Here is a 15,731-nt window from a genome sequence, read left to right as displayed (position 1 = left end):
CGCAAATTCAGCCTGCACGTTTTATTTCTCATTTAAAGAGCCCATGCATTTTCCCAATCTGCATCCAGCCTATTTCATCATGGACTAATTTTACACTAAATGTTATTAAGGGATTCCATTACATTTTTACTGGTGTTGGGTTAGATTAGTATGTTAATTTATATTAATATTATTTCTAGTGCAGCTCAGTCCATTGAAATATCACCCTGAAGAAACGTGCAATTTCAAGCATGTGCTTTGTGCATTGGCATCTGTTTAATTCTGTCTGAGACTCACACACAAGTCCAGAAATGAGTTTCTACCCCTGGGCCCCTATTGCAGTTCAAACCCACGCTAACATGTGCATGCTAACATGATGAACCTACCCGTTGAAATGTAGAGTCTTACCGCTAACATTCAGAGCCCCTACTCCTACACAGGTCTGGATGGAGGAGTTGGTCGTTTGTGGCCACATTGGCGATTCAAGGGTTAGCCGTTACTGGACCTGGTGTATTTGAGTAAGGGTTTGTAGGTTATATCCTTTTTTGCTGCGAATGAAGGCTTGATTGCCACTGTCTGAGTTTTATCAGAGACATTTAAGGGTGTTTTGTGGGGGCGCCGCATTTTGCTGGAAAACTGAGTGCTTAAAGGGATCCGGAGGAGGCTGACGGGATTGGAGGCCGAGCTTAAAGAGCTTCAGTATGGGTCGAGAATCAGCCGTCCGGTGGTAATCTGGCAGCGATTCGGACAGTGCTGGACCATTTTAGGGAGGAGGAAGATCGGGAAGTGCAGTTCCTTGCAGACCCGCGATTGGCGTGTCGGAATGGAGAAGAGGGGAAGCCTGGGAGATATTTGGCAAGGTTGGCGCAAGGTGAGCAGGGAAACACGGATATTCCTGTGATTAGAGGGGCAAATGGCATTCTGGTCTCTGAACCTGCTGCAATCCTTAATGCGTTCTGGGATTTTTATCAAGATTTATATGCTGAAAGAGATTGACCAGATAATGGTGCTGCTCAGTCTTTTTTGGCAGACACGGAGCTGGCAAGCCTGGAAGAGGCTGCTAGGGACTCTCTGGGTGCCCCATAACTGCGGGTGAGATTATGTCTGCAATAAGGGGTCCACCGACGTGTCTGGCCCCGGGTTCTGATGGGATTACCTCAGAGTTTTATAAGGAATTTTGCTCGAAAGTGGCAGAATACTTCAAACAAGTGTGACAGGAGGCATTGCGGGTGGGGCCTCTAACCCCCCCTCCCTTAATGCGAGAAGGTGTTATATCCTTGATATTGAAGCCTTGCAAGGACCCAACGGAATGTGCTTCTTATCGACCAATGTCTTTAATTCATTTGGAAACTAAGATATTTTGTAAAATCACGGCGGACATCTTGGCGGACAGACTGCTTCTGTTCCTTCCTTGTCTTGTGCATGGAGATCAGTCTGGTTTCATTTCTGGGCGCTCCACAGTGCTTAATTTGCGGAGACTGTTTGCTGTGTTGGCCCAGATAAGCCTCTTGGTGCAGGTGATTGGAGCGCTTTTAGATATGGAGAAGGCATTAGACTTGGTTGCCTCGAATTACCTATTTGCGATATTGACTAAAGTGGGGCTCCCGTCATAATACCTGCAATGTGTAAAAATTCTGTATTTTGTGGTGCCAGCCCAGATTGGTGTTTTTGGCATGGGCTCGGCACCCTTTGCGTTAGGGCGAGGAATACAAGGGTGCCCGTTGTCCCCCCTCCTATTCGCGCTTGCTATGGAACAGCTTGCGGTCCGCTTGAGAACACTGCATGAGCACCGGAGACTGCCGTTAGGAGGGATCAGGGAACTGAGTGGACTGTTTGTTCTGTATGTTAAGGACCCGGGATGTAATCTACAGCCGGTTTCATGAGAGGTCGAGACCTTTGGAGTGGTATTCGGTTTGAGGGTGAACTGGACTAAATCCATTCTGTTCCCATTAAATGAGACCACTCGGAAGCCTCCCTTTGCTGAGGGGTGGGGGGGTCCTGGTGAGAGCAGGGGTGTGACAAATACCAGGGGATCACAGTCAGCAGAAGCCGGCAGCAACTGCTGAAGGATAATCGCAGGGCTTATCTGAAGGCGTTGCGGGGTAAGGTCGAACGGTGGGCCTTGCTCCCGATTTCTCTTATGGGTGGAGTCAAACTTTATTAAAATGGTGATTCTTCCTAAACTGCTGTACCTGTTTCTCAATATCCCAGTGTGGCCGGGCTCTCAGTTTCTCAAGGAGTTGCAGTAGTTGCTCATTCGGTTGGTTGGGGTCCCAAAACCCCTGGAATTAACTGGGAGACGCTTATGGGTACGTAGGAGCGGGGGGGCTGAATGTGCCAGATATGGAATTGTATTACTTGGCGGCCAAGGTATCGTTCCCTCGTATTGGATGGTGTGGTTCTCAGGCCTTCCCGCATGTGCAGATTGAGAGACAGGCGGCCTACCCGTACTCTTTGCAGAGCACTTTCGTAGCTAGGGGGGGTGGAAGACAAGTGTCCGTTTGTTCCTGTGGCATGCATGGTGCATGCATGGCGGCAGCTATGCTCTATACTGGACCCCATACACCCTGGAACTGTTGGACATTGAGTGCATCGCCCAACATGTGATGGCAGGCTCAAGAGGGAGTGGTTGAGGTTGGGGATCTCTCACATGTTTGATTTTTATGTGGATGGGAGGTTTGTTTTGTGGGAGCAGCTGGAGGCCAAGTTTGGAAGTGCGTTCGGTCTGGCATTTCAATATTTTTGGCTTCGGTAGGCGTTCCGAGCATGGTCTCTGATTTTTCCGGGCGAACCTCCGGGGTCGGCGATTTTGAAATATTTGGTTAATTCCGGGAAACACCAGACATGTCGTGTCCACTGTTTACCAGATGGCGCTGTGGTAAGCCCCGCAGGCAGTGCTGCCTTGCTGATCACAGTGGGCAGGAGACATTGGGATGGGCTTGCAAGACGGGGGGTGGCAGTACATGTGCGTGTATACTAAAAAGGTGACGATATGTTCTAGGTTCAAACTCCTCTAATTTAAAATTTTGAATCGCGCTTACTTATCTCCTGCTGTTAAGAGGACATTTGATTCGACCAATGATGGTAGATGCCCTAGATGCAAATTAGAAAATGCAGTTTTTTTACATGTGCTGTGGGAATGTCGCTCTCTGTCGTCATTCTGGGGCAAGTAACTGAAATAACAGGGTGAATGGTGTACTGCAAGTTGCCTCAAGACATTCTTTGTTGCTTGTTTGGGTGGCATCTGGGGATCCCAAGGGTGGTAGGAAACTACTGTCCATCTGCATGATTCTGGCTAAACAGTGCATTTCATTACTTTGGTCTAGCCAAGTTGCTCCATCTGTTGATAAGTGGCTGCAGGACCTGGCTTGGTGTTGCGATTTCGAATATGACTGTCAAGTTGGTACCCCTTAATGCTAGACCAAATGATGTGTGGGATCCAGTATGTGCGTTCTTATTGGCAAAGGAGAATGGGGCAGACTGCTGTAAGGGGGAGGGAGGGAGAAATCAGAAAAACGGCACCAGCAGCTAAAGCGCTGAGGACACTGTTGATGGACCTCGGCCTGGAGGATGTGTGGAGAAGGCTACACCCATTGGATAGGCAATACTCGCATTATGCAGCGCCACATGACCTGCACACAAGGCGGGATTACGTGTTTGCATCTGCCGGGATAGTGGGTGAAATGGTGGGGGCGGAATACAAGGCACGGGTACTCTCTGACCATTCACCTTTGGTCATAGAATGGCGACATCAACCCCTCAGAGCGCGGATCCCAACGTGGAGGCTCAGAACTGAGGCTCTACAGGATGCGGGCTTTCAAGAAGATTTGAGGGAGGCCATCGAGGAATACTTTGAAATTAACACGGGCAGTGTGCATTCTGTAGGGACAGTTTGGGAGGCATTTAAGGTAGTGGTGCGGGGAGTAGCTATATCTAAATCCAAAGGGCTCCAAGGGGGTATTGAGCGGGAACTGCAAGAGACGGAGAGAGAACTAGAGGGCTTGATACAAAATGAGGGGACCACCCGTGCGAACAGCGCTAAAACAAAGGACTTACAGCTAGCTTGTAGTGAACTTTGGGACAGATTATGTAAACTAAACTATAAGAAATACACAGAGAGACTGCATGCAGGGGGGGATAAGCCGGGTAGGTTATTGGCCTGGTTACACCCCGCTCGGTGATCAGAGAGGTCAAGGAAGCGGAAGGTCAAATCCATAATACCCAGGAGAGGGTAAATGATGAGTTCCTCAAGTATTACAGACAATTATATGAGGACACAGGAGAGGATATGAGCCAAGAAATTTTGGATACGATAGAGGATATAGGACTGCCCACCTTGGATGATCTAGAACGAGCAGACCTAGACGCCCCCATCACAGTGGACGAACTGGAGGCGGGGATACAACACCTGCCTACATGTAAAGCGCCCGGGTCGGATGGGTTACCCAGCGAGTTTTATAAAGCGTATAAGCAGGAGCTACTCCAGCCGCTGCTGGCCATGTTTAATGAGGCCTATGAGCGGGGGGAACTGCCGGCGTCCCTCCGTGAGGCGGTGATCATCCCGCTCCTAAAACCAGGCAAACTAGATGCGGAATGCGGATCCTATAGGCCCTTGTCTATGCTCAATCAGGATGGCAAGATACTCACGGCCGTGCTGGCCAATAGATTAAAGAGGGTAATTAGCAAGCTGATACACCCAGACCAAACAGGTTATGGCCTCGGTAGAAATATCACAGACAACCACAGGAGGCTACACCATATCATTGATCAAACTCAGGAAGACTCGGGCGAGCTGGCTATCGTGCCGCTGGACGCGGTCAAAGCTTTTGATTCAATGCGGTGGCCGTGGTTGAAAGTGACTCTGAAAGGATACGGGATAGGGCCAGGATATATTAGATGGGTCCAGATGCTATATAGTACCCCGATGGCGAGAGTTAAAACCGGAACCACAATATCAGATAAATGGCAACTTAGCAGGGGGGCCAGACAGGGATGCCCCTGGTCACCGATGTTAAAAATCTTGGCATTAGAGCCGCTGGCAATATGCCTGCGGCAACAATAGGGGGAGGTGGGGATCCGCACGACAGGAGGCACACACCTAATATCATTGTATGCAGATGATGTGCTCCTCTACTTGCGCCACCCGGAGGAGAACCTGCAATATGTGTTGGAGGTGATGGATCGTTACGCCACCCGCTCGGGCATATCGGTGAACCCTGGGAAGTCTAGTTTGTTCCCCCTGGGAAGGTACAAGAGTACCCCACTGGAGAGGCTGCCCGTCTTGCAGATACCCTGGCAGACCGTGACATTTAGGTATCTGGGAGTAAATGTTTACCACAAAATAGAGACAGAACACAAACATAACACAGAGAAAACAATGGAGGTAGTTAAGAATAGCATGGTGTTCTGGTCTAGATTACCCCTAGCCATGATGGGAAGAGCAGCTCTACTCAAAATGGTGGTCCTGCCCAGACTCTTGCACTTTTTTGTGAATGTCCCATACTTGATTCATAGACGCTTTTTTGTGAAACTCCATAGCATGTGCAGGGGCTTCATATGGGGCAACTCCAGGAATAGGGTGGCCCTGTGGAAACTACAGAACACATGTAATAAGGGGGGCATAAACCTACCGAATTTCGAGCTGTATTACCTAGCGGGACAGCTGTATGTGACTAGGTGGTTGTCTGCGGAAGACTCGGCAGAACCTAGGCTTTTGCAAGGTGAATTAGCTCCTTACTTTTTGAGGGAGACAGTGTGGCTGCATAAAACGAAAATAGTGAGGATGGGGAGACTATTGAAGCTGGGCAGGGAAGTCTGGCGCAGGACATGGAAAACGGTGGGTGACCCAGATCTGCTTTCTCAGCAGGTCCCGCTGGCGGTGCTATGCGGGGACGACTCCCAATTGTTTGAAGCGATCCGTAGATACTGGGAACCAGTGGGATTGGCCACCCTTGGAGACATATGGCAGGAGGGGGAGGCGTTGGGATTCCAGAGGCTGCAGGAGGAGACAGGGGTGCATAGAGGCCAATTCATTACTTATACTAGGCTCATGAAACGGATGAGGGAGAGGTGGCCTGAGACTGTGCTAGAGGAAGAACCTGATGCCTCCCTAGAAATGATGTATGATGTCTCGGAGGGTGGGCACGAAATATCTAGGATATATGAGCTCCTGAGGGCGAAGGAGGGGAAGGAGCTGTTCCAATTGAGGTGGGACTGGGAGGAAGGGTTGTGGGAACCCATGACAGAGGGACAGTGGGATAGAGCCCAGAGGTACCATAAAAAGGTGTCCCGGAATGCGAGACTCCAGCAAATTCAGTTGTATGTCACTCATAGAGCTTATCTGACTCCCAGTAGAATAGCTAGGTGTAGAGGCTCGGCTGTACAAAAATGCACCAGGTGCGGGGAGGAGGAGGCAGGACTATTGCACATGTTCTGGGCTTGCCCTGAGGTGCATAGATTCTGGCAGGAAATAAAGACGAAACTGGCTGGTGGGGGAGTGGTACTGGACGTAGGGTCTGCTTGGGCTTGCATGCTTGGGAACTTCCCCAGGCCACCTCATTTAAAGCATATCAGTACGATGAAAGACCTGGCATATATTTTGTCCAAAAGCAGAAATGCAATGTGTTGGAAAGTGGCCCACAGACCCAGAGTGGAGATATGGTGGGCGGACCTCCTGAGATGGGCAGAGGCAGAAACCACGGTATGGTTTGAAGCTGTCACCAAGGGAGGAGAGGAGAGGAGGAAGTGGGCCCCCTGATAGCCTGGAGGCAGCTGGTGACCTTGATGGCAAACCCCCAACAGGTTAATCAGGATACAGAAGACTCAAATGAGTCAATAAGCGCAGAGATTCCTGAAAATGCTCATGTAGAGGATGTGGATGAGATGGCTCGAGTTTGTGGGGAGGGAAGGGGGAGGACGGAAAACGACACTGTATAACGTGATGTTTTGACACTGATCATGTATGTCCTAAAAAGTTACTATGTTTGGTGTGCTTGCTGTAAAATAATACAAATTGTTTTAAAAAAAAAAAGGAGGGAGGGAGGGAGAGCCTTCCCAAGGATAATTTGGTAGTCTGTGCGCCTCTCAGATGAAACTTTGAAGAAATGGGATGGTGGGAATCTGTTAATTTGTTATGATTGTGTAATATAATGCCGTGGCCGTGAGACAAAGGGGAGGCAGAGATTAGTATGGGAGACATTGGTGGATTGGCTCCGGCATCAAATGTATAATTTGTGTTTTTCCTCCCGAACTAGATGTGCTCTCTGGGTTTGGTTGTAATGAGAACCTATTTACAAATAAAACATTTTTTTTTTAAATCCTTAATATCTGCAAATATTTTCTTTATTTTCAATTGTAGAAACGCTTAGGAAATTACCATCAGAATATGCTCACTCGTTGCATTCCTTCGTTTGCTCGTTTGTTTTGCCCAGGTCCTAATATGACCACTAATATGAAGGCAACTAAGTGGTATTATTTTGGTAACCGTTTTTGTAATTGAATAGCTGGGGAGGTGAAAGCAGTGGTTGCAGCTGTTAGGCAGTGTTTGGTACCATGTCTTCTGTGCCTCTGACCCCAGGTTGTGGGAAGTGCCTGCCAATGGGCCTATGAGTAATATGGAGAGTTCTCACATGCTTGGCCATTCGTTTAGTTAACTCACACCGACAGCTGCATCTGATCTCAAGTCAGTTGAGTGTTTAGCAGTTTTGGCTCAGCTCTTGGCTTTGCCTAAGGGTATTCTGCTGCTGCTGCCCAGAAGTGCTTGTGGATGGAGCTGTAACTTATTTCTTTCCTCTTAACCTGCCTTAATTTGCACTTTGTTATTATTTTTATGACAAACTGATTACAAGTGTTCACGCATTTTGGATTTATAAAGTTCTTTCGCCAAAGCGCTGCACAGTAATTTTATTAAATGGGGACAAAATGTAACATGAATAAAAAGGCATTCAAAGTGAAGCTACCTTTACTGTGAGGCAGCAGATAAAAGATGAGAAGTCAATAACGAGCAGACGGGCATAAAGGTAGGTGCTGATTGCATAGTATCAAACAGTGAACACAGACACAGGTGATCACAGTACAAGGGTGTTTATTGAACTTCAAGGGGTTGGTTGAACGCTTATCTAAATCTAAATATGGGAGCAAGTGTTAAGGTACGTATCTCGGGGATGCTGCGTATCTGTTTGCTTGGTCGATGGTCTTGAATTGGCTGCCAGGCTGTCTGTTGAAACTCCGAAGGAATAGTGACGTGGGAAACCGGCCCGGCTCCAACCCGGAATGGAAACCGGGCTGAAGATGAACCAGCTCCCAACGTCACGATGCGCTATCCCCTGATTTACGTGACGTTAGGACAGTGCAAGCACTGACAGGGGTAGCGGTATACAGTTCCGATCGATGAAATGAGATGGAGACTCCTGGAAGAAATTCTGACTGGATACTGAAGTTGAAGACTCTCCAGGTGCAGATCAGGTGGAATTGCTGGCAAAAGATACTGCAGGTCCGGAGGCACTCAGGTAAAGGGGCAAGTTGGTGAGGAAGGGAGACAGACAGAGGCGCAGAGGCAAGGAGCACAAGGCAAGGATCAGGGTGGCAGGAGATGAGAAGGTAAGGGACCAGAGGGAACCAACCCAAGGCAGCAGGAAGGGAAGCATCCCCAGGGCAGAGCAGAAGAAGGACCCTGGGGCAACCTCCAATAGAAAACAGGCAGGACCCAAGGAACAGGAACCCAGGGAACAAGACAGGATCAGGTCCAAAGGGTAGGCAAGGTTCTGGAGCGTGGACACGATCAGGACACTAACCGCGTTGAGACGCGACTAGTGCAAGACCACTGCCCCTTTTATAGGACTACCAGCACCTGGGAGGCTTGAAACGCAAGCCGTGTCGTTCCCAGGTGCTGGCGTCCCCAGAACGAGGCTTGAAGCGCAGCTTCCATTGTCCCTAGTGTCCAGCGCCCAGTGCATGTGCGGAGCGAGGAACACGGCCTCCCGCACTTGCACAGGGGAATGGAACTGTGAAACCCGGAAGCAGCCTGGTGTGCGGAGCCCTAAGTGTGAAAGCGCGGGTAGAGCCCCCAGAAGAAAACAAGCCGGGGAGGAACGGAAAACCCCGGTCTCCGAGTAAGTGGCGTGACAGCAAGCTACGACCATCAAATAATAATAACGCAGTCCTAGTAGAGTATCTGTCAAAATAAAGGGGCCTATACTAATAAACCCATTGCCAATCCTTACTTCTAAATACAAATAGTGCGGGACAACAATGTAGGCAAATAGAAAAATGTTCAAGAAATGACATGTTAGGATAGTTGAGCAGTTGGCTTCCCTTCCCCACATTTTCAGTACGGGACAAGGCAGCACACTCTAGCTTCGCACACACTCTGGCTTCTCTGCCACGAGGATACAGTTCAAAGCATAGGTATTAGGGCCTTCTGCACCAAAGTCTCTTCCCAAAGCAAAGTCTCTTATTGCAGAGGCCCTGACGAAACAAACTAGCACCAAAGTTCCTTTCTTATAAGGATTCTCACATTCACAAGTTCTCTGGTCCACCATGGGTCTCCCTTCTTCAGGTTCGGACCCCCTTTTAACATATCATTCACAATTGGTCTCCCTCGGTCGGGCTTTGGCCCAGGGATCTTCCTCGTTCTCCAACTCACCAGCTGTGTTGATCTCTTTCTTGCGCTGCTTTGATCTTGGAGCCAAGGACGGTACCATGGCGGCCGCTGCTCCTCCCCAACTCCGTCAGCCATGCAGGAAGGCCCCGGGTATCTCCGTCACACAATGCAGGATTCTTCAGTCTGGTTTCCTGGCCTTATGCTTTTTAATCTGAAGGTTTCTGGAAAGTAACGGTTTCTCGCCGGAAAGGTCAAGGGTATCTCCCTCCTTGCGCACCCTTCTTTGTTTGCTGTCTTTCTCCACTAGTTCAGCTGCCATCTGGAAAATGCTATTCCTTTGTGTGCCTTGCCTCGCTCAGAGTGTGCTCTCGTGCTATGCCCTTTATCTGTGTGCGGAAGCTTAATGGAAGTCAGGTGTGAGTGGTTACTAGTAATTGCCAGACCATAGTAGTGGGAAATGTCAGGTACAATGCTTAGGTGTGAGTCTGTTTTCTCCCAGAGCGGGCTGTCTCTGTGAAAGTGTTTGTGAAGGGAAATGGGGGGTTAAAGTTCCTACATATCCTACCGGGTAGGATGGGGTAAAGGTGTTACAGGGAAGGGAATACTGCGTCTCGCCATCGGGTGTCCCACTCCCCGAAGACCCCTCACCCAGGTGATCCTCCCGCACTGGTCCACCCCCAACAACTGGATCCAAAAGCGATGGCCATGTCCTGGCCACCAGGATGACAGATCCCCAGGGACTAGCGGGTGAGACACCTTCTGGTTTCTTACATTATCTTGACCTTAATGTATGCATCACCCCATTTCATGACTCGTGCCATTATACTTCAAACTTTATGTATACGGCCCTTTCTTACTAGTCTATATAAAGTATGCTCACGTATTGTGCCTACTACCAACCATATAACTATGACCTACTGTATACACCTTGCTATGTACAGGGCTCAGATGTTCCTCATAGCTCAGGTGGTGCTTTAAACAAAAACATAAAGAAAAGAAATTAAAAGGTTGCGGCTGCAGAAAGAGACGGGAGTACATGGTGGCCAATATATAACCTACACCAGGCTGGTGAAAAAGACTAGAGAAAGATGGCCGGAGACAGTGCTCGCGGGGGATCCAGATGCCTCCCTGGAAACCATGTATGATGTATCGGAGGGCGGGCACGAAATATCGAGGATATATGAGCTCCTGCGAGCAAGGGCAAGGAAGGAGTTGCTCCAATTGAGACAAGATTGGGAGGAGGAGGTGGGAGGACCCATGACAGATGGGCAGTGGGAACGGGCCCAGAGGTACCATAAAAAGGTGATTGTATGTTACCCACAGGGCTTATTTAACCCCCGGGAAGATTGCAAAGTTTGGTAGATCAGCTGTACAGCAATGCCCCAGGTGTGGGGAGGTGAACGCGGGACTGCTACACATGTTTTGGGCTTGCCCGGAGGTGCATAGATTTTGGAACGAGGTCAAGACGAAACTGGCTGGCGGGGGGGTGGTGCTGGATGTGGAATCAGCCTGGTCATGCTTGCTTGGACTATTCCCTAGATCCCGGCATTTGAAACACATAAGCAAGATGAAGGACCTGGCCTATGTCTTGGCCAAACGTAGGATCGCCATGGGCTGGAAGGCGGCCCACAGACCTAGGGTGGAGTTATGGTGGACAGACCTCTTGAGGTGGGCGGAAGCTGAACCTGTAGTCTGGTTTGAAGCGGTCACCAGGGGGGGCGAAGAAGAAGTAGGGCCCTTACTGGCCTGGCGAAAATTGGTGGCCTTGTTGGCAAACCCTCACCAGGGTGACAACGAAACAGAGGACACGGTTGATGGCTGTCTAGGTAGTGTGCCACCCAGTGATGTTCCCGTAAACGATATGCGAGAACCGGCTCTAGTTTAAAGGGGGAGGGGGGAGTTGGGGAGTTTGAAAATGTGTTGAAATATGATGCTTTCTATGTTTTGAAACAGTTGTAGTGTGTTTGTTTGACCTTAAAAAATAAAATAAAAATATATTTAAAAAAAAAAAAAAGAAATTAAAAGGTTTTTATTTAAGGAGAACCCGGTATCCATAACCGAAGTTTGGTAAAGAACATCCCTAACTCAATACACTTAAGCAAGGCAACTTGCCCAGATGCAATAATAAATAAGTTGTTTTAACAATTGTGTTGCTCCATATCATCTCAGAATTACAAATATTGTGAAAGTGTCCACTGAGAACAAAGAAATCACAGCAACACACAGAGAGCCACCCCATTGCCATCATAGAGGGCTCAGAGGAGCAGCATGCAGCAATGTGCTCCTCAACACCTTGGTGTGGGGGCCCCACCGCACCACCGGGGCTGTGGGGCCCCACAGCCAAGCAGCTTCTGTTTTTTAAAAACACTTTTTTTTGTTAATATAGTGGTCATACGGCAGACTAAAGGGGTTGCAGCTGCGACCCCCAAATGACGTCCCTGCTCATCTCGCCCCTAGGTCATAAGATGTAATGCCTTTGGGAAGCTGGGACACTTAGCCTGGTTTTATTTGGAAGAGTCAAAGGAGGAACCCATGGAAATTGGATATATACATCCGGGTTCAAGCTTCCCCCTCAAGGCAAAACCAACCGAATCGACGGGGGAACAAGTAGAGCCTGTATACCTCACAGGAACCTGGGCCGTGTGTACTGTGGGAGAGACCGATTGAAAAATCCATCTTCCCTTAAAAAGCTCTTGTGAACTCCGGGAGCAAGAAAACCGCTGTCAGGGCTGATATGATCGCATTAGAATATCTACATCCATGAAAACTTGCACAACTTATATGTGCCCATGGGCATATATCATGTTACTGAAATTAGCGCCATTGAAGGTGATCAATTTTGGTGCTTGATCTATGGGGCTGAATCCATTATTTATATATGGAAGGAAGCGTTGTATTTTATCTCCGTTAATAGGGATGTTTAATGTTTACTTATGTCACAGCCCTCGCCCAAAACCCCCTCTGGAAAACCCATTGGCCAGGTGGAGTCAGGACTCGTCCTCTTCAAAAGCCCTCATAGACCATGAAAAACAATGTGCTTGGGAACTACTTTATTGTATTGTCAGCCAACATGGAGGCATCCACATAGCTTGGTTCCTAAGAACCAAGCAATGTGGTCTAGTGTTTTGGGTGTGGTAGCCTAGGGACTACTTTACCTGGACTATTTTGTTGGGACTATTTAAACCACACCCGAGCAAGACAACAGGCTTTGCGTTACTTTGCAGTTTGCAACGTGACGCTCACCGTGTCCAGCTATTCCCTCGAACCTCGGAGAAGCAGAACCTGCAAGGAGACAAAAGAACATCATTAGCAGCAGCATCTTACCTGTAGTCTTCATCTTTAAACACTCGTAGCTACCGAGAACAGCTTCCTCGAATCTGCACGCCTCCCGGACAGAACGACCTGAAAGAGGAAGATGGAGGCAACATTAAAGAAAGCAGTAGAGACATTTACAAATTACGAAATGCTCAAAAGGCTTACCTTGCTGGTCGCCTCTCGGCTGGCACCACTCCGGACATTCCACTCGCACTGAAGAACACTGCGACCTACAAGGAAGGAACACAAGGTTAGCAAAGGCAAGACTTTGCAGTGCTGCACATAGCGCTTACTTACCACATCATAGCGCTCTTAATGCGCCATCATTTACCAGCGGGGCTTAACCAAGCCAGTTCACTGTGCTGAAGCTCTGCATACCTAAGGGAGAAAATGAGACATTTTAAACAAAGAAAGGCATGCAGGATAACAACAAAACTAAAGAACAGCAATAAGACCTACCTGAACAATATCAAATGGGCCGGCGTCAATGAAGTAACTGGACCGCACTCGCCCATGAAAGGAACACGCGCCCCTGCAAAGAAGGCAGAACGCAGAGCATGCCAAATTCTACCACAGGTTGAGGAGAGGGCGCCAGAGTGACTGAAATCATACAGGGGTGGATGGAGGATACTTACCCCAGTCGGGCAGTCTTGAACACAGTCCTCCTGTATTTTCAGGCAGAACCTTCCCCGCAGACCACATCAGGGCAAAGCTGAGAAGCATACCAGTGAGTAACCCGGCTGGGTGGCGTCCCTGTGGAGACCAGGTGAGTGTAACAGAACGCGAAGCCTACCATAACAAATCCACCTGGGCGCCATGGAGACATCAGAAATGGACCAATTGGCCCAATTACTAGGAGAGCTTCGTGCTGAGGTTCATTCTGCCCGACAAGAGACTGATGCCCCCGGAGAGACCTAATAGTGACCAAACAATGCACTGAAGAGATTAGCAGGCAATACTTGCAATCACAGGCAGGACAGACGCCTCTACCTGGAAGCAATCCAACGATGCAAAACCCCACCATACCACCCACTACGGTACAGATCACGTTACCTGGAACAGTGCCCCTGGCATCACCAGAAAGGTTCTCAGGCAACCCACGGAAGTATGCGGCATTCATCAATCAGTGCCGCCTTCATTTTCTTTGTAGGCCTGGAGCATTTCCAAACGACCAAGCCCGGGTAGCTTTTGTCTTATCATACCTGAGTGGTAGTGCAGCAGATTGGTCAGTGCAGTTGGTAACCCATGACGATCCTCTATTACATGACTTTGGGGGGTTCCAGAGAGAAATGGAAAAACGTTTTGCTCGCCATACCCAGGAACAAGCAGTAGACAATGAACTCTTGTCCCTCCAACAGGGGAATCAGGACTTGTTAACGTACATTGCTACCTTCAACAGACTGGTTGCCGAAGCTAGGTGGCCAGAAAACAAAAGAACCACGTTATTCCATCGAGGCTTACGAGGCGAATTAAAGGACGTCTTAGCTCAGGTGGTTGATCCACCCAGAGACTGCAGAATTCATAAATCTGGTCGTGCAGCTAGACCATCGGTTGCAGGACCGAAAGGCAGAACGGTCTAAGACGGACCTCGGACTGTGTATGTTCGACTAAGGGAAAACACACCCTGTGTACCTGAAAATGCTGTAGAACCCATGCACATTCGAGGGATACGGCCTCCATTAACAAAACAAAAGCGGGACAAAAGAAGACAACAACAGCTCTGTTTGTATTGTGGGAAACCAGGACCTTTCCTGAAGGACGTCCAGTAAAACCCCCAAGAAGAACCGTCGGGCCACAAAGAAGGATGAAGCTAAGGAATCGGAAAACTACCAAGCTCGACAAATGTAGAGGTCAGTTTGTCGAGTGAGAAGAAAGAGTTGCTGACTTCGCACTTTGCAATACCAGTGATCTTAATTAACCACCAACAGTCGTCAAGAATGCATGCCGTTGAAGCGTACATCGATAGCGGAGCAGTTGGAAATTATATTGATCAAGAACTGGAAGCAGAGATGGGGCTTCCTTTGTGTTCTAAGCCAACTATGGACAAGGTAACCACCGTGGATGGGACAGAAATCGCTTCCGGACCAGTAACCCAGTGCACAGCCAGGGTAACCTTGCTGTGCCAGGACGGCCATCGGGAGTCTATTTCATTCGATCTCATCAAGGCACCTCAGTTCAAGCTAATACTAGGGATGCCATGGTTGGTTGCTCACAACCCTTTGATAGACTGGTGGGCACGAAAATTAACCTTCCCCGGTGACTGCTCCCCTGCCTGCTATTACCAAGAGGAGAAACCTGACATCTGTATTCCCATGACTCCCAGAGCGACAATATCAACTCTGGGAGCAGCTAATACCTTGCCAAGAGAATACCATGATTTCCAGGATGTTTTCCGAAAGGACCAAGCCAATACATTGCCGCTGCACAGGCCCTATGACTGTCAGATCGACCTTGCGGCAGGATCTACGCTCACAGAACCAGAAAACATTCATTTGAAATCCTATTTAGACCAGTACCTTGCAAACGGATTTATCCGTCCTTCGAAGTCCCCCGCAGCCAGTCCTTTATTCTTCGTACCGAAAAAGGAAGGAGACTTGAGAACCTGTATTGACTACCGCGCATTGAACCAGATCACTGTGAAGAACCGCTACCCCTTGCCACTTATCCCTGAGATGCTAGACCAAGTTAAAGGTGCCCAGATTTATACCAAATTGGACCTTCGAGGAGCGTACAACCTGGTACGAGTCAGAATAGGAGATGAATGGAAAACCGCCTTCCGTACTAAGTACGGCTTGTTTGAATATCAAGTCATGCCCTTCGGGTTATGCAATGCTCC

The 15,731-nt window shown here is 48.8% G+C and overlaps 1 protein-coding gene across 4 annotated transcripts in view; it reads left to right on the top strand.

Annotated features, from left to right (window-relative positions):
- Positions 1-15,731, top strand: part of SERINC3 (serine incorporator 3) — a 967,471-nt gene that overhangs the window by 606,035 nt on the left and 345,705 nt on the right. The gene's annotated exons all lie outside the window — the stretch shown is intronic.

This window comes from Ambystoma mexicanum, chromosome 3p, assembly GCF_040938575.1.
Source record: "Ambystoma mexicanum isolate Mex_15411 chromosome 3p, UKY_AmexF1_1, whole genome shotgun sequence".
NCBI classification, from domain to species: domain Eukaryota; kingdom Metazoa; phylum Chordata; class Amphibia; order Caudata; family Ambystomatidae; genus Ambystoma; species Ambystoma mexicanum.
Note: the sequence above shows the minus strand (reverse complement) of the source record. Positions and strands in the feature narration are given on the sequence as shown.